This window comes from Strongylocentrotus purpuratus, unplaced genomic scaffold (assembly GCF_000002235.5).
Source record: "Strongylocentrotus purpuratus isolate Spur 01 unplaced genomic scaffold, Spur_5.0 spur5_scaffold_3, whole genome shotgun sequence".
Classification (NCBI taxonomy): domain Eukaryota; kingdom Metazoa; phylum Echinodermata; class Echinoidea; order Camarodonta; family Strongylocentrotidae; genus Strongylocentrotus; species Strongylocentrotus purpuratus.
The window spans coordinates 2,199,059-2,217,913 of record NW_022145609.1 but is presented as its reverse complement, the minus strand read 5'-3'; the positions used below and the strand labels follow the sequence as shown (position 1 = coordinate 2,217,913).

Here is an 18,855-nt window from a genome sequence, read left to right as displayed (position 1 = left end):
CCCTTTTTTGTTGGTGCCCCCCACTTTGAAAGTCGCTCGGCCGCCCCTCTGCAGCAGATAAGGCAGACTGCAACTCTTCAGCAGATCCAGCCATTATTATGATGCAATCAGCATAAAGTAACACATGGGGTCGGAGAAACACTTCAATATCATCGTCACTTATCTCTTAATATTATGTCAGTAAAAGCATATCCTAAAAACGATACTATCTGGCTCTTATTCGTTGACACATGTTTTCCTTAGAATGATCATCATTATGATCCTTGCCATACACACAAACTGAAGAATGGTATAAGCATTGTTTCCCGACAATGGTGGAGTTGTACTTACCGATATAGCAGCATAGAGTATCAACCAGGCGCGAACACAGGGGGGGGGGGGGGGGGGAGTTTGGGGGGTTAAACCCCCCCCCCCCCTTTGGTAATTTTGTGTGTGTAAACCCCCCCTAAATTTCTCTAAACCCCCCCCCCCCATTTTGATATTTATTTTTTTTATATTTAAAAAAAAATCCCATGGTTGACCTAACAAAGCTGACCTTACCCCCCCCCCCCCCCCGTTGCGAAATTTTTGGGCCCGATTTATAAATGTTAAACCCCCCCCCCCCCCCCCCCCCCCCCCCCCCCCCCCCCCCCCCCCCCCCCCTTGAAAAAACCCTGCGTACGCGCCTGGTATCAACACTGTTGCCAAAACAAGATGTCCTAGAAAAAAAATTCCTGTATAATATGGCTGCAGTAGAGTATGAAGAACACGCTATATAAAGCAGATGTGCAGTGATAATGCCTTTCCGGTATCTAACATGAATGTTATTGGTATGGTGCGGCCTTGAACGTTATGAAGACCGGGTAGGGCGGTTAGCATACTTCCCCTATTGAATTCCATACAGAGCGTGAACTTGAGACATGCATAATTATGTGAGGATATGTTTAGGTAGACAACATTATGTACGACATGTGAATGCCTGTATGGTGCCCTGCCTGTATTACACGGTTGTTACACATAATAATAATAATAATAATAATAATAATAATAATAAATAATAATAATAATAAAAAACGGTGCTTATAAAGCGCTTACCACCGTAGTCTCTAAGCGCTATAACAAGGAAAATACAATGATCAACAATTAAAAAACAAAAAATTACAAATAAACCAACAAGTTACAATATATATGAAATATTACAATACATATGAAATATAAATCAATGTGAACAGAGTGAGTTAATCATCAAAAGAAATTTTGAATAAATGTGTCTTCAGACAAGTTATGAATGGTTCCAAGATTTTAACGAGGTATCTATTTAGCAGAAAATGTTCAAATAAGTCCCTTACTAGGGCGAAAAATTTAAAATGTATTTAGAGTGAAACGCCCCTCTTTTACCATTTTATTCAAAACCTACCCTCTCTTCTAAAAAGTATGAGAGGTTTCGAAATGCCCACCGATAATTTTGTATCTCAAATACTATACACGAGTATCTTGGATGTAGAAATGAAAATGCACACCACATCGCCGATCTACTACACTAAAATATCCTTCTGTCTTTTCTTTTTCCTCCTTCTTTCTTTTGTTTGCTGATAGTGTAACAAGATCACCCTTTAAAAACACCCGCACGGAGTTTTGCAGTTTGCACGATATACTATCTGACGTCCCTATACAATATTCTAAATTGTAGGTGTCGGGTTATATTTGCTGACAATCACAAGGGGGGAAATATAATATTATTTATATGTACACATGTATTAAATATGTATGTTAAAGCTCTAAAATGAAGAAATTTGTCGACATAAAATTTCGTACGGGGGTTGTACATCAATCATTCCCCAACCCCCTTCAAGCGACCCCTTGTTTAAAGAGGTATCGTGGTCCAGTAAATAAGTATCCGGACTTTGAACCACAAAGTGGTGGGTTCGAATCCCTATCGCAGTACTTTGGCAAGATATTAATCTACATTTGCCATCCTCCACTCAGGCGTGGTAAACGGGTACCTTCCAGGAATGAATTACTTTAAATGCTCGAATGTTTTTAATAAAGACAGCCGTGCTAAAGCCATGATAATAATAATGGAGCGCCGGGAGTGGCAATGTGCAAATGCTATCGCTATTATTATTACTATTTGTTTATTATGATTATTTTTATTACTATCATTACAGGATGGTGGTTCATATTATTTTCATTCAAAGAGGGAAAGATGGAGGAATGGCATGACCCAGTGGAGGTCGATGAAAAAGATACATATTAACTTTGGTACATAGGCTGACCAACATGTGGAGAAAAAAGGTTGGTAGTCTCCCCCCCCCCCCCCTCCCTAAACAAAAACACAGCACAAACACAATAACAACAGCCAAGCCCCCACGGGGAATCATGAACTTTCGCAGATTCCAGCTGTTCACCAGACCCCACCGGGCTATTCCATTTCTTACGTAGGGATCATGTTGGTTATAGACTGATCCTCAAATGGAGTCATTTGGTATATCTGGAGCTTGGCATCTTCTTCTCTCTCTCTCTCTCTCTCCATCAGTCTCTCTCTCTCTCTCTCTGCCCTTCTCTTTCCATCTCTCTCTCTCTCCATCAGTCCATCTCTCTCCTTCTCTCCCTCTCTCTCTCTCTCTCTCATTCTCTCTCTCTCTCTCTCTTTCTCTCTATCCATCTCCCTCTCTCTTTCACATAAGACCCATTCCTCTCTCAAATAAACAGCACAGTTCATCAGTTCCATTCAGTTCAGCTCTGTCACTTTGAACAAACAACTCGATAACACAAAATTTTGTTAGAATAAATTTGCGTTAAAGTTATAATAATTTGTGTTTAAGTATACAATATTGTACAAGTGTTTTCGTAGGTGATGTACCGAAACCAGAAGTTATACCGTACACCTAATTAGGAGGTTACAAGTTAATAAACCTGAAAGGAAAAGATAATGGTCTCACCGCCACTGCGAAGGCAAGGTAGGGCTCGCAGAGGTTTTGAGGGATATAACAGTTATGAAGAAAAGAATCTGAAACCCTTTCTTGTTTTCATATTATAAACTTTTATTTTCTTACTTCAGGGGACCAGCTTCGATTATCAAATCATTTTTCTTTAATATAAAATTACTGTTGGGTCGCCCTTCCCCCTCACATGACAATCCATAGTCCGCCCCAACTATGTCGATACGCGTCTTTCCCAAATTGTCTGCTTTTATTGAAAACGCCTTGATATGAGAGTGGGCTTCCCCTTCAAAATTAGTTTCTAAACATGTTCTGATGACGTTAACAATTTGGAATACATAAATAAAACGGCGGTACAAAATTGTTCGCATAGACTTCCTCATTTCACCTTTACAGAATGATGTGAAAAGTCTAAGCTTTATAAACTTTTCTATTCAATTCTTTTCAAAAAAAAATTGACAATCGTCTCATAACAGAATGTAGGGGCCATGGGTTCAAGGATAAGACCTAAGCTAATATTGACACATTGATAGGTCCCTGGATGTGATACAGTTGTTGCCCATTACGTTGGAATAATTTGTTCATGTCTCTGTTTTTTTGCCAAATATGGCTGGTGATCTGTCTCTATAACATCCCAAAGAAAAAAAAAGGAAAACAACTAATAAAGTATCATGGAGTGCCAAATTTATGACGTTGATAGTCTAGCTGGTTCCAACGAAGCTCATAGAGACCTGTGAATTGTATGCTCCCACGAATGTAGCTGTTACTTTTACATATATGATATAGACAATTACACTCACATTAAAAGGGTAATGCAAAAATGATTGCAATAGGACTGGTTTATTGATTAAAATACATCTTAAATTGCAGCCACAGAGCAGAAACAATTTGCCATTCCAAAAGATGAAAATAGTTTTTTCGAAAACGTCCACTATCCCTGTAATCTATCTTGTTCTCTATCCCCTCTCTCGCGCTCTCTCTCTCTCTCTCTCTCTCTTTCTCTCTCTCTCTCTCTCTCTCTCTCTCACTCTCTTTCCCCCACTCTCTCTTCCTCTCTCCCTCTCTCTCTCCCTCTTCTTTCTTATCCAGATGCTGTTGTTTTTTTCTCGCCAGTACGATTGCGGGCAAATGATCCCTTACATGTTGGGTGAAATGTTGCAATAGTTCCCGTCATAATTATATGGAAAGACCCCTCTCTCGATGACGATGATTATGTAATTATAACACTAGTTGGCGCCATATACTTTTATGATGATTGCTGAATTGCATTAGTTGAGTGGTACTTAGCTTACGTACGATATTAAAGAATAGATTCCGAACAAAAGTTGCTTAAATTGACAGATTAGATCCATTTCTTTATTCAGCTAAACTAGAACAAAACATATAAAGTTGACCATTTACCTGGTAGCAGGCGCGTACGCAGGATTTTTTCAGGGGGGGGGGGTTAACATTTTTAAATCGGGCCGAAATTTTCGAAACGACTCAGCCAGCCGTTGAATAAGCGGGGGGGGGGGGGGGAGGGTAAGAGGACACTTTTTTTAGGGGGGGGGGTCTCGAAATTTGAAAAATTGACATTTTCCTCCGCTGGGGGGGGGGGTAAGGTCAACTTTTTTTAGGTCAGCCATTTGTATAATTTTTTATTTTAAAAAAAAACCCAAAGGGGGGATTTCCTCCAAAATACACACATAACAAATACCAAAGGGGGGCTCTACCCCAATACCTCCCCCCCCCCCCCCCCCCCCTTGCGTACGCGCCTGCCTGGTAGGATCCATGATTAAACTATATAAGGAGTTAACTTATAACTCCTTGTTTAATCTTAGTACACTACCATCTCACCATCTAACACGGTAAAACACAGATACGTAAATGTCGTGGTGAGTTTTTTATACCAGTGCATTACAGCTCATGTTTAGTTATGACTATAGAATTCTTAGGTATAGGCAGAAAGAAGTAGCATTATATAATTGCCTGATTGTTTTACGCCTCTTATTACAATCACCAAATGGTAACTCATTGGCTTTTAAGTAATCTTGGCTGCATATGAATCGATAAGTCACTGAGCATAATCACAACTCAGAATAGATACTGCATTGTATAAATGCAGAGCTTATTACAAATAATAAGTTCCGCCATAGACATCGACAGGAGTTATGGTCAAACAAAGTTGCATTTTCAACCACACTATTATTACAACTCACTTACTAGTACATCTATTACTACATTTATTACAACTACTTCTTTATAACACATGAATTGTAAAATTTCAGCATGGTGGTCAAATAGCCAAAATGCCTAAGCAAGCCGCTCCTTTAGTATGCCTTGCCAAACAGGTGAAGAAAGTAAAATGATGTACTTATATAATCCTTACAATATCATTTTGCTACTTTTGAGGAAGTAATATCATTTCAAAAATTGCTAATGATCCAAAAGATCGTTTGACACAACATTTCGCTACACTTTGATTAAACTGATAATTGAACTGAACTAAGTAAAAAAAATCTTAGTTATGCGATTTATGTTTGAATGTAAAAATGCTATATTTCTAAATCCCGATAACTTTGGCAGCAAAGCTTGGGCAAAATGCTTTGGTGTGTGTTTGTCTGTTTGTCTGTCTGTCTGTTTCCAAGGAAGTGTCAAATCTAAGAGGTGAACTGGAGTGACCTTTGCAGGACTCTCGGACGGCCTATAATTATTGATTCTTGCTCATACATTGTAGACAAATTATCTTTAAGATTAGAGAAAGTAATGCTTCCTCCAGTCAAGACTTTCCCTTGACTTTTTATTCACTCGCATGAAAAGATTCTGGGAGAAATACCTAGGCTTTCTCAATACAATATTGATTGCTTTATAAAGTGTCATGTATTCCTTTACTACATACGACGCAAATCTGTACAGTTTTGCTGGTTATACATGTACATGTTATGAAAACAATCGTACTACTGCAAAATCCCCTATAGCGCCATCTCAGTTAAGTTGCAGCAGTATTATGAGCCCGTAATTCGCTGCTTCCCTAGCTATACCTGTTTTCGCGTCGAGTCATGTGTCTGCGAATTGGAAATTAGGTATTGGGTTTCGCACTGTTGGCAAGTTGATCATGAGATGACGCTGTGCAATGAACAGTACCAGAGCCATCTATATACAAAGTTTAGCCAACTTGGTTTCCCTGGGTCACAACATGGCGTATATTCTTTTGTTTTGTGCTTGCCCAATAAAGCAGTAGTCACCATATTGTGTACAACTCGAACAGGGTTGGCCAAACTCTGTGTATAGATGGCTGTGAACAGTATGCTAGGGCAGAAGGTTCATCACTTCAGTCAAGTTCAGTGTCGCTTTAAGACGATCTTCCCTTGTGTATAGAATAACCAATGATGTCGAGAACCTCGCAGAGGGTAAGAATACTCCCTCCTATCCACATACCAAGAGAGCCACCGATGTCACCTAATTAGGGTCAGGTAAGGGATGGAAAGGGGGGCAAACAAAGATTTGGTAATCAAGCAAAAATAAAAGTGAAACAATTCAAACAAAGTTTGAAGGCATAACTGATTTGATAGCATACGCAACCACTGAACTCAGATTGAAAGTCGCTGTTCACGGTAACTTGAAAATCTTTTAACTCAAAGCTTTACTCGATTAGGAATGACATCTAAAATGCTTTGTATCTGATGGAGGGTTTAAAAAGCTTTAAAAAAGTGAGACAGCGACCCTTATTGGCAGGTCCAGAGGTAGTAACAGTAAAGCACTATTTTTCATGGATGTATGTACTTGCTCCTTACTCAGGAAGCAACGTTTGAGAAGTTTGTGTATAATTCATGCAGTCCTGAGTGAAATAAATATATGTCCTTAATATATTATATCAAATGAAATTCAATATAATAGTGCAATTGATGCATTGATTACAGTATTTTCATTGTGAAATATACGTTTTGATTTAACCTATATCAACTTTAAAGGGAACCAAAACCTTGATACTCAGTTACTTTTATTGAACAAAATCGGGCAAGGGATAAGGAAGGTTAAAGCTTTTTGAAATGACTAGTCACTAAGAGGGCGATATTCAACTTGATGACATCATTTGTGGACAACTCTCCATGCCTTTTGTACATCAAATTTCACAATTCCTTCGTTTTCTTCGTATTTATTTGTGTTCTTGATCCGACTTCATAACATGTGAAGTGGAATATCATTTTGCATTCTATACCTTGCTTTTAGGGGAGTAGATTATCTCAATCACAAGAAAGAAGTAAAACATGAAATTTGAAGTACAAAAGGCATGGAGAGTTGTCCACAAAATGATGTCATCAAATTGAATATCGCCTCTAGTGACTACTGACTAGTCATTTCAAAATGCTTTAACTTCCTTATTCCTTGCCCGATTTTGTTCAAATTTTCAATGATTTTATTCAAATATCTTAAACTTTATAATAAAAGTAACTTAATATGAAGGTTTTGGTTCCCTTTAATAGCAGAATTTATTATAAAAATAATAATAAACAAATCAAACAACCTGATTATATCTTTAAAAGCTATTTTAAGCTGAGTGTTACAGACTAACAAAGAAGACTATAAAACCCATAAGCTTCTTGTTGAGTGTTTGTTTGCCGACTCAGTTCATTAAAGAATATGTTGATGAGACACATACTGTTGCTGTAATAAAGAATAGAGGTAATACAAAACGGAAAGATTTTAATTCGTAATAATAAAAACAAACGGTTATTGTATAGTGCATTACCTTTCAGTCGCGATGCACTATGGAGAATAAGGAAGAGGTAGAATTAGGCAATAATTTCAAGATACCATTCAAATGAGATACCAACTAAATTTAGATCTAAGGAAAACTGCTGGTGAACGGATGAGTCATCAGTCTTATTCAGTCTGTATTTGAATTGATCAACTGTGACTGCCTCACCACAATACCAGGTATTCTGTTCCATAATTCAGCTGCTGCTACCTAGAATGAACGAGCTCCATATTACTTAAACATATAAGGCCATGTAAAAAAATATTCATGTTTGGCGTCCCCGCCCGCTTCCTTTTTTGGGGGTCGCCTTCTTTTTTTTCTTCTTTTTTAAGAAAAAAAACATGACCTGCTAAAATGATCTATTTCTGATTTTTTTTTTAAATGCCGGCGGCCATCTTGAAAAATAGCCAACTGTCAGGGAAAATGTACCGAGCGGCCATTTTGAGAAAAAAAAGGGCCTCCTCCTTCCTATTTTTTAAAAAGGCAGGACGCTAAACATTTTTTTTTAAATTTTAACTCTGAGCGTAGATTTCTGGTTGGGGTAAACTTTCTATTGCTCGATTTCCGGAAGAGGCCGAGTTTCGTAAACAATTGCTAGATACAAATGTTTTTTCTAGTAGTCATTAGTCTGCCGGTTGGGGTAAGAGGATAAAATGTTACGTTAGAATAGAAGAATACATTTAAAAACATGATTATAGACCTATATATTTGTTATCAAACTATTAATGGATCTCCTTCCTATAGGACTTCATTGTTTGGATAAATATTAAGAATAAAGATAGAAATAAAGATATTCATAATAATAATAATAATACCAATAATTATAATAATAATAATAATTACAATAAGTATAACAAATTATTGTTATAGTAACAATAATAATAATAATAATGCTACTAAAAGTAGCAGTAGTGGTAGTAGTAGTAGCAGTAGAAGTGATATATGAATGTTTTTATAACAACAATGCGAAATTTATGGGCTTCATGGCAGTTAACGTAAGGTTCTCGAGAGAAGAAAAGTGTGAACAAATTAGATAAAACACATTTTCCTGAATCTTCAAAATATGTCAAAACTTCGGTCCAGTGGGCATTTCCTCAACTAGGACGTCTGGAATAGACCATTTTCGTAATGTAACCTAATACATATGTCTGTGTGAAGCGCCTCGATAGGAATCATTTCATTCACCTGTTACGAATAACTGCATTTCAATAGTCAACATGCGAACTGCTTACTTTACTAGTAGTTGGTGCCAGGTAGGTGCCAGGAGGCACCTCACAAAGACATATGCATTGAAATACGAAAACGGTCTATTGGATATCGATCTTCTTTTTTGTTTGTTGCATTATTTTGTGTGTTTCACAGACGAAAAATTGGTCCTATAAGTACTGACTCCGGTCTCAAACTACAAGCAGTAGCAATCCTTACCTGAAATAGGCAGCATTAAGAGATCTATTCCGCCGTTCAGTCAATGTTTCTGCAAGAAATTTACTGTAAAAGTCTGACGGAAACTTGGCTTGTGATACCGTGGTAGCATACGTAACAACGTCACATGGTCGGGGGCATGGGCAAGCAGCAGTGGCCTTCGAATTGAAGTCCTCTATAGCACAGAAACAAAAATGACAGGTTTTGGAGAAAGAATGAGCTGTGAATAGAATATGGTTTCTTTCAGGTCATTACGTCATCAATGCTCATTTAGATGATCTTCATATTTCGTTCTGTCCTCTGCACCCCAACAGTGGAATGATCCTGTCACGACATTTTCGTCATTCTTCTTCATTGGGTGCCTTTGATCTCAAAGTGTTCTTTAAACAAATCTTTGTTTTTGTCTTCTTTGAAATGCTTTCAAAATTCTTCTTAGATCATTGATTGTTATGCCTATAATAACACTATAATAACACTAATAATATGCTAATTAGTTTGAACACTTCAAAGTACTGTGAGACCTTACATGTAAAAGGGCTTTACAAAATAATGATTATATTATAAATAAGTGTATTTATATAAATGGATATGCTTAATATTTTTTTTTTCTTAATCTCCTCTTGGTTTGGGTCTGGGTTTTTTCCGTATAAAAATATATAATTACATACAAAACGTGTATGAACATAAACACTTATGATAGTTACTTGAACAATAGCATGGATTGATCGCTCTATTCAGATATTCAGAGCCATTGAATAGGTGAGGGGTGGTCATTTCATCCCATCATAATATTTCCCGGGACTATTTCGAGATCATGCAACAGTCATGCATTACATCTTCGATAAACAGAATATACATCCGGGGTTTTATTTTTTTTTTAAATTGCCGCCATCACATCCCCAGCATAGGCATGAAGAATTCGGTTTATACAAGAATGGCTCATTTACTATAATTTCAAAATAACGTTTGTATAGTATAAGGGTATTCAAGTAAAGCTTCGTGGCTGAATCGCAAATTTATTTCATTAAACACAGCTAGTGGTCAGACCACTGTCTTTAAGGAAATACATTTGCTTTTTTTATTGGAACTTGTAAGATATCCGTTACTATATTTTCTGCAATTTTCAGCATTTGTATACCTGGATCCTCTTTTTATAGATCGTTATTAATTACATGGCAATTAAGCATGTTGAGCAACCTGTTCATATGATGATACCCTTTAAAAAAAATCACCATTACAGCTCGGTGGGAGGAGGGAAGTTGAACACGCCAGGATGTACTTACCCATTGCATTATTCATGCACACTATATCTAGTGGATTGCATTCTCTGTCAGGACCTGGGTAATATTCAAATAGATTACAGCTGTTATTTCTATGTATGCTAATGCCATAAGTTGTCTTCATAAACAAAGCTTTTTATACTATAAACTGTATATATATTGTGTAACTTAATCAAGCATTCTTAATTCCGTCGTCAATACGTTATATGATTATGATAACCTTTGACATTCGTACCGTGTCCCAAGGGGCGGATTCAGCCGACGACAAGAGGGGGAATATTACTACCCTCCTCCAATCTTTGTATTTGGTATGACTCGGCCGGGGTTCGAACCCACGACCTCCCGTTCATGAGACGGGCGCTCTAACCACTGAGTCACCACACCCGCTACTGGGTTCTTTTACAACGGTTCTAACCCTATTTGACAATAGCGCATCATAAGTAGAAGGACAAATGATTTTTTATTAAGCCTTTACACAAGTAATAAGCCCCAAAGCTGAACAATAATACGAGTATGTATTCACTGTTGTTGTACCATCAGTTATATAGGGTTCAGAATATTTCATACATCCCATAATGTGTTCAGTTCCTCACTTGTTCAGTACTTGTATAAGCAAGCGTAGCCGGACACCTACCCCTGATCATTCAACCTCCCGGATAACCCTAGTCAACTATCCCTAGGACAACTACCCCTAGGACAACCACCATCTAAGACGACTACCCCCAGGACAACCCCCGGACAACTCTCCCCCAGACAACTATACCCCGGACAACTACCCACCAGACAACTACCCCATAGGATAGTTGTCCGGGTGTATTTGTCCTAAAGGATCGTCGGGGTAGTTGACTAGGGGTGGTTATCCGGGGGTGGACGTCCAGGGGTTAGGTGTCCTAGAATCATCAGCAAGGTACTATACATCTTTGTTTAATTACAATCGGATTGTGCGATGACTATCGGTACCAGACAAATCCGTACCAGGGGATTAGTAGTCCTGTGCAATATCCATTAGAATCTAGACTAAATACCACTCTTCTGTACATAATTTATATAGAAACGTCGCATCGGATGATTATCCATTCAGTTTGTATACCTCTGTCCAATCCCTCTTGAACATGTTCAATAATATCGTAAAAGATGACGATGTATCACGTAGAACCATAACATTTGGTGTTTTTGTTATTAAACTCAAAACGTTTAAATAAACTAAAGGCTTCATCTCTGGTGATGATTTTCATGTCTTTTCATGAAATTCGAATCAATTTTGGTCCGCTTTTATAAAGAAAAGCTACCTGTAAGCATTGTAGTTGCAGAGAACGACTGATGGACAGTCTAGCAGATCAACATATTCCACATCCAAAAGGGTGTTAACAGGTTTCTTTGAATACCTGACGCATTGGTTTCCTATTTGAGATACCATCACAAAAAATATATGGCACGTAAAAAGCATGTATGAAGATACACAGTAAATAATTTAAATCAACACTGTAATAAATATCAAACATCTGTTTATCATCAATTTCATTTTTAAATCGTTTCATCGACATATTTTTAGTTAGGATTCTTCTGATGGAAAAGATATTTTCCATTTGATAAAGTGGGTACGTGCTTTACCAGTATTACAGGATACCATGAACATACATGAATAACAATAATAATGAAAATATAAATCAATAATAATGATATAGATGATGATAATTATGACAGTAATAATGATAATGATAATAATAATAACATTAATAATAATAATAATAATGATATTAAAAATGATAACAATAATAATATTAATAATAATGATAATGATAATAATAAATAAAACAATAAATGAAAAATATATCTGAATTCAAACACGAACTTCTGTATTCATTTCAAAATCTAAACTAATAATGATCATGGATAGTATCCCTTAGCATAAATTAGAATTCATGTTTTTTCGACTTGTCATTGCATCTAAGTTTGGACATGTGTCCTTTATTGACTAAACTATAGCAACATTATACTGCATTCTTCTAGGTACTAGTTCAAAAATGTTGGGGTACCCCCTACCTCATTCCTAGTTCCGTGTAAATCACACCACACTTTAATGTGAGAACAATGCCTTTAGTTATTTGAGGACTGTTTAGGGGGATTATATGTTAAATAATTGTTACAAGGTCTAAATTAGTGCGACTTACCTCCTTATTTTTTATTTTATCGCCATTGAATATAAACTTGATCCCTGCCACCCCTATGGCATGATGTAACGATGAAGATAGCAGGTACCATCTGGACTTCTTGATCTCAGGTGATTCCACCTTGTGAGCATTCTCAGCCAATGAAGCACCTGCCAAGCCAAAATCAACTGACTGCGCAACCGATGCGCCGATGTTCGGTGGAAACGGTTTATTTAATCCTTCCGCCATCACCTTTGAAGATCGAGTTCATTTAAATATGGCAATACTATTTTTGGCGTTTGGCTCTTGCTCTTACTTTTTATATGCATTCTATCCAATCCAATCCAAAAGATATTTGATGTAGCGCCTTTTCCTTGCAGTTACAAAGCGCTGCTTACACGCTCCACAATAGTTGGGCCACTTAAAAAAAAAACAAAAGTTAGACACTTCGCAGAGATCAGTCAAGTATATATAGGCTGGTAATAAAGTAATTTTTATCAACCTGAATTTCCCAGTTTCACTTTTCGAAGGCTTTCCGATGCTCTTTGAGTTCATATACGTGAATAAAGAGGAAGAGTAACTCCTATGTAGATGCGTATTATCGGAAAAGAGTTATGTGACACCTTCAAAATTATTTACCTATGTGACAGTTTCGATGTCTAAATCTAGACACCTCTCTCAGATGTGTTCATTAATTTGAATGAAACATACGTAGATTCTAACAAAAATTCCATAGATTTGAAAACTAGAAAAGGGAATATAAACCAGAGATATACCTGACTGCACTAAAACCGTCGAATTTGAACGCAAGACAAATTAATTTGAATGTCAAACTCGCGAATTTGGCCGGGAAATCCTATAATTTTATTAAATCTGCGTTTTCATGAAAAGAAAATTAAATGCCAGACATTCAACCAACCATTTGACAATGATAAACTGAGTTTCTTATTCATGGTTTTAAATCTATCAGTGCGCGACATTTTTTCAGTTCACGGTTAAGTGGTTTAAAAGAGGGATATCGCCAATGGATGCCTTGTTTTCGTTCAAGTACACCCCTTTATTTCTCTAGATGTTCTGTTCCTCATACCTGGGAGTCCCTCTTCACAGGATACATTGCATCGGATTCCGTATCCCGAGCTATTTGGGACCTGCTATGGCAAACCTAACACTTTAAGGGGTAATGGAAAACCAAAGTTTTTATTATCACTGGATAAAGTAAGAAATCACCTTCAGTATGATACCTTATAGAAGGAAGTGATTGCAATTATTGCGTTTTTCGTGCTTTTAATCACCGACAGTTAATTACGAGGTATTAAAGTTTAAAGTTAAGAATTCGGTTTCATTTTCACACCAAAACCCATGTACACGTTCACTACATTTTTATTTAAGACCGCCATATATAGCCATATTTGACATCTTCGTGCTTTTCTCTTTTTTTCGGTACCAATACCAAATATGCCAGGGATCAACAAATAATTGGTAAAATTAAGCGGGAAAACAAAAGGAAACTTTATTTCTTTTTGACCGCATTATTTCAACTAATTTCGTCAAACGAGGGGGTGTATTCATAGATTTAAATTATGAGACCATTAATAAATCTTATGTTGGTCCCTGAAGTAAAAAAATCCCTGTTCGGAGACTCCTACAGCACAATGATTTTGCAGTAGCGGATCACAATAGGGACTTTTAGATTTGCACGTCACATAGTGGACTGCTACGTATGACATAGTCCCTTTTAGTGTACATAGTTTCATCTAGGGGGTTGCCAGTCTGCCAGTTGCCAGGAGTCGAGCAAACGAAAGCAAGAAAATATGACAAAAGATCTGGAGACTTAAGTAAATAAACATAGGTGACTAGCAGGATTATCCTCTTTTCAGAATTATGATGAATGATATACAAAAGATATCACGCATGAAAACATGTATAACATTAAAATCGAGATTTCAAGAATTCCGCAATATACCCACTGATTTCACGGGCACGTAGCACGCAGTAATATGCATTATTCTGTTTACCTTAAGGCTTCCCGTGCAGTGAAGATCTTCTTCTATGTATAGCATCGAAAATGTACGCTTAAAATTATTAACAACCTCACAATAATCGCGGGCGCAAGAAAATATTTACCCCGGTTGCATGTCATTTTTTCGCGACCCCCTTTTAACAAAAAATGATTTGTGGCATTTTATGTCACATGACCCTTTATGACATTTGTCTTCCTGAAAAAGTAGAATTATTTTTACGGAATATATATAGTTTCTGCCTAGATCAAGCATACGTTAGGAATACGAAAATGATTTCCGTAGTATCCAAAAAGTAACTTACGAGATTTTTGCCCCAAAACTGCTTTTCATTCGTTTCCTTTCTTCTTTCTCTTAGAAATATGTTATATTTTCCATTGCGATCTACATTTTTTACCATTTTGACTTAAATCAGTTGATATTAGTCAGAATGCCGTATATGCTGAATGAATGAACATACCACAAGTTTCTCATGAAGGGAATCTTTTGCCATAGCTCTGATTACGGTTGAAGATTTTGAAAGGTTGACAAAAAAGATATCAAACGCCCAACATCTTAGAAGTTATTATAACGAATATTTCCTTAAGAATGAGATTCTTAAAGCATAATTTTTTGCCAACGAAAAGCCAATATTCCCAGCTTATTTTCACGACAATCCGATGTTTGTTTTGATAAGGAGGAGGGATTCATTATTCCTTTACATACACATGTCGTGGGCCGATGGACACATTTTGTTCCTTCATTCTCATTTTCTTTTGCACTAATGTACGCAGGAACAAAACAAGGTAAAATTGCAATTATAAATATTTTTTTTCTTCAGAATCTCATTGTCTAGGTATCAGATTCTTAATCATTTCATTTCAAATTCCATATCAAATTCCATATCAAATAATAAGAAAATAGTCATAATAGATTGATGCGGACCGAACGAGGGGAGGCTGGAAGACGAGAAACTAGAAATTAAGTTGATTTGGCCTGCCACCCTAAACCCTTTCCCTCAATTGCCTTGTTGTAAAACTTCCAAACTTCCACAAATAACATATATATATATTTTAATGCCATAGAACAGTCAAACACGCATGCCCAACATGCCTTGCATGGAAGTATATTATTGATAAAATTGAAATGCACGAAATTTTAGCATACAATGCTTTATACACCGTCCTTCTTAACTTTCATCATATGACCTTTCAAACCAATATACTTCCGGTATGCTACATTTATGACCAGTTACACATATATGAATAAAAACTATGGTTGCATGTAGTGGAACCATGAACTTTAGGATATGTACTGAATGAGAAATTACAAGAATTAAAACATAATGAATAGTACAAATGGGTAATCATATTTGAAATCTCCCCAATTAGCAATTCGGCCATATAGGCCTTTAAGTAACCTACATAATTTATGTCTGCAAATATAGCGCCGTGGCTAGGATTCGGATTTTAGACCTTAATTATCCTAGCCGGTAACTTTTCCACAAGACCACGATACTTCCTAACAAGAACAGTCGCATGATCACTGATGATTAGACTTCAAGAGGACACAAAATGTTACATAACGTTTGCTTAAATTCCCCAATAAATTGGAAATGGCAAGTAGCGATTCCACATAGCCTTTGAAACGCAATACTATAATATTTTGACAAAAAACAAGTTGTCAAAGACTTTGGAGAAATCATCTCAAAGGTAATTTCGATACGTTTTCTTTTTTTCCAATGAATTACATGGTGGGAATATGTAATTCGTAGTTGTAATGTTTGTGCATTGTGATAGGTGATGGGCAAGGCTTTTGAAATCACTTAATTTTGTTTTCTCGAAAGTCTTTGCTATCGTGTTTTACTAAGATTCTTGTATACATGAAATAATTGTTTAGTGATACAAAGATAAAATGGATTAGTCGATGGTCATATATAAAATTATGACTCTTCCCATGGAGGAAATAGATTGAAAACATGCTCATGTCATATCGGACATATTTCTTTTGATAATAGTGTTCGCATGGTTATAATATGGTAAATATTCATTGTCTGATTTACCTTATTTTCCTTCTTTAATATTCTTCTTTTCTTTCTTTGTATCCCTTTCTTACCTTTTCTCCCTTTCTTCTTTCAAACCTTGTATTTGTGTTTGTTTTTCATTTTGTTTGACTATAATTTTTTCAATTTCGCGTTAATTGTATGTATACATCTTCTATTTGGAGCGGCAAAGGCGCGACATGGAACTAATGCCCTTGTGACCCGAAACAGACGTCATGCTAAACGTGTTCGTTAATATATTTTCACGTATTCCATCATGAATAATATGAAGTATTAGCCCTGTATTGTTAATAATAAAACATGACCTTGTATTTCCACTAATCTACTTTTATATACTTATTTGTAATTAATACACAATTTCCTATACTCCTATTTCCTTTATTAATAATCGTGATTGTTAATAAAGTTATATTGAAACTAGTTTTCTGTGATTGTTGATCAATGTTGATACAGGGCATCTTGGTCGAGCTGTTTGTTTAGCCTTACAATTAGATTTAATTTTGAATAACAAAAACGTACTATGGCACATACAAAATTATCGACCTGTGTGATAGTTTCGCTGTCTAAGTCTAAAGTTGTGTGTAGCTGACTAAAGTTTGCAGCCAGTTCTTCGATCGCCAAAAATGACGTTTTGGCGATAGCCAATGGGTAGGCCTATCATAATATGCATGCCCCCTGGTAGCTTATTACAGTCTACAAGTACTCATGTGAGAAAGGTGTCTGGACTTAAACATCGAAATTGTCAAACAAATAGATAATTTCGGATGTGACATAAGATCATTTCTAAACTGTCCCCATTAATATTTGCAGAAAAAACGTGGGGTAAACAGATGACAGTCACAGTGACTTCACACCAGAAAGACAGCCAGGAGTGCAGGGATGAGAAGCAGAGTGTAATGAAGAGTAGATGAGACGGCATTCCCTGTATCGTCACCTACAAAACGGAGATAAAAATATATAATAACTCGTGTGAGTATTTTTTATATACTTCAGGTAAATAACACATATTTTTTAAGTCAAAGATATGATAATAATAAGACATTATAATGCAAACATTGTATTGGAAAATGAACCTAAATTTACATGTCAGTTTTGTTATTATTATTATTTGTTATTATTGTTGTGTTTTCTTTGCATCCTTGAATGTATATATTGTTTATGCTGCTTGTCAGTGGCGTAATGAGCAAATCTGCATCCACCACTCTTACATGCAGGCCCCGCTGAACGTTTTTCAAAGTGGGGACAGGGGGCGGAGCCCCCGAAGCTCAAGGTGCATTTTCAGCAACAGATGGCAGTATACGTAAATCTGAAGTATCGTCAGGGGCGGCGATCCCGGAAAAATCAGTCTATTGGTACTTACTGGCTCTATAGCTCTTAAGTCAATTCGACAACTAATAAACGTTATTTTCCCACTTTAAGACATTTTCAAGCCGCCCTTTTTTTAGGGAAGTTCTAAATTAGTATTATCTTTGAAATGCCGTTGGAATTTGACCTTTTCATTTTTGTTGGCCTACAAATAGGACATAGTACCTTTAAAGCTAATTTTAAGAGGAGGTTCCTTATGCAACTGACAAGCCGGGAGTGACATCACCACTCTGAATAGTGGGAGAATCAACGTTTTTAAAAGCTCCTTAAATTATATAGGTGGGATGCATTTTCACTAAAATAAGAATACATCTCTGGTGCGGTTCGCTCGAAACCTCGTTAATTCGTGTAGGTCAATTTTCAAATTTGCTTACCAGTTCGACCGTACACTGTCGGGTTATCATCTTGACCACTCCTCTGCAATCCGAAGGAATCCATGGCGTTCATTACAGATCCAACTCCAAATGAATAGTTAGTAGCAGGAGAGAGACCAGTCAACGTCACCTCGTTATCACTGACGTCACCACGCTGTTTAGTTGTAGTGGGTAATCTCTCATTGGTTGAATTATTAATGACGTAGAACTCGTATGCGTCATGTGGGCTGGTCGGAGGGGTCCAGGAGAGGGTCGCTTCAGTCGTACCAGTTTGTTTAAGAGAAACGTTAACTGGACTCTCGGGTGCTACAAAACGAAAATAAATTCATTTGAAAATCGTAGAGTGAGATTTGCTTCGGTCGTATTCGTTACTTTAAAGTTGGGGTGAAATCCAAATAGAAAAATGATTTCTGTTGATGTGCAGGGCTGTATTACAACTCATATTTTGTTATTCAAACATTTAAATATATTTCATAGAGACGTTGGAACGTAGCTTCGCCCCCCCCCCCCCCCCCCGACCCCACTCAGTGTTATTCAGGGTACGCA

General features: G+C 36.8%; 2 long non-coding RNA genes across 2 annotated transcripts; both read right to left on the bottom strand.

The window, feature by feature from the left end:
• Window positions 1-5,377: 5,377 nt before the first annotated feature.
• LOC115928623 lies at window positions 5,378-9,117 on the bottom strand. The gene is made up of 3 exons (XR_004066118.1): window positions 9,085-9,117; window positions 7,474-7,565; window positions 5,378-6,359 (listed from the first exon to the last, which is right to left on the bottom strand). It is a non-coding gene; the product is annotated as an uncharacterized LOC115928623 (long non-coding RNA).
• A 7,570-nt stretch (window positions 9,118-16,687) lies between these two features.
• LOC115928622 lies at window positions 16,688-18,408 on the bottom strand. Its single transcript, XR_004066117.1, has 2 exons — window positions 18,310-18,408; window positions 16,688-17,504 (listed from the first exon to the last, which is right to left on the bottom strand). It is a non-coding gene; the product is annotated as an uncharacterized LOC115928622 (long non-coding RNA).
• Window positions 18,409-18,855: the final 447 nt, after the last annotated feature.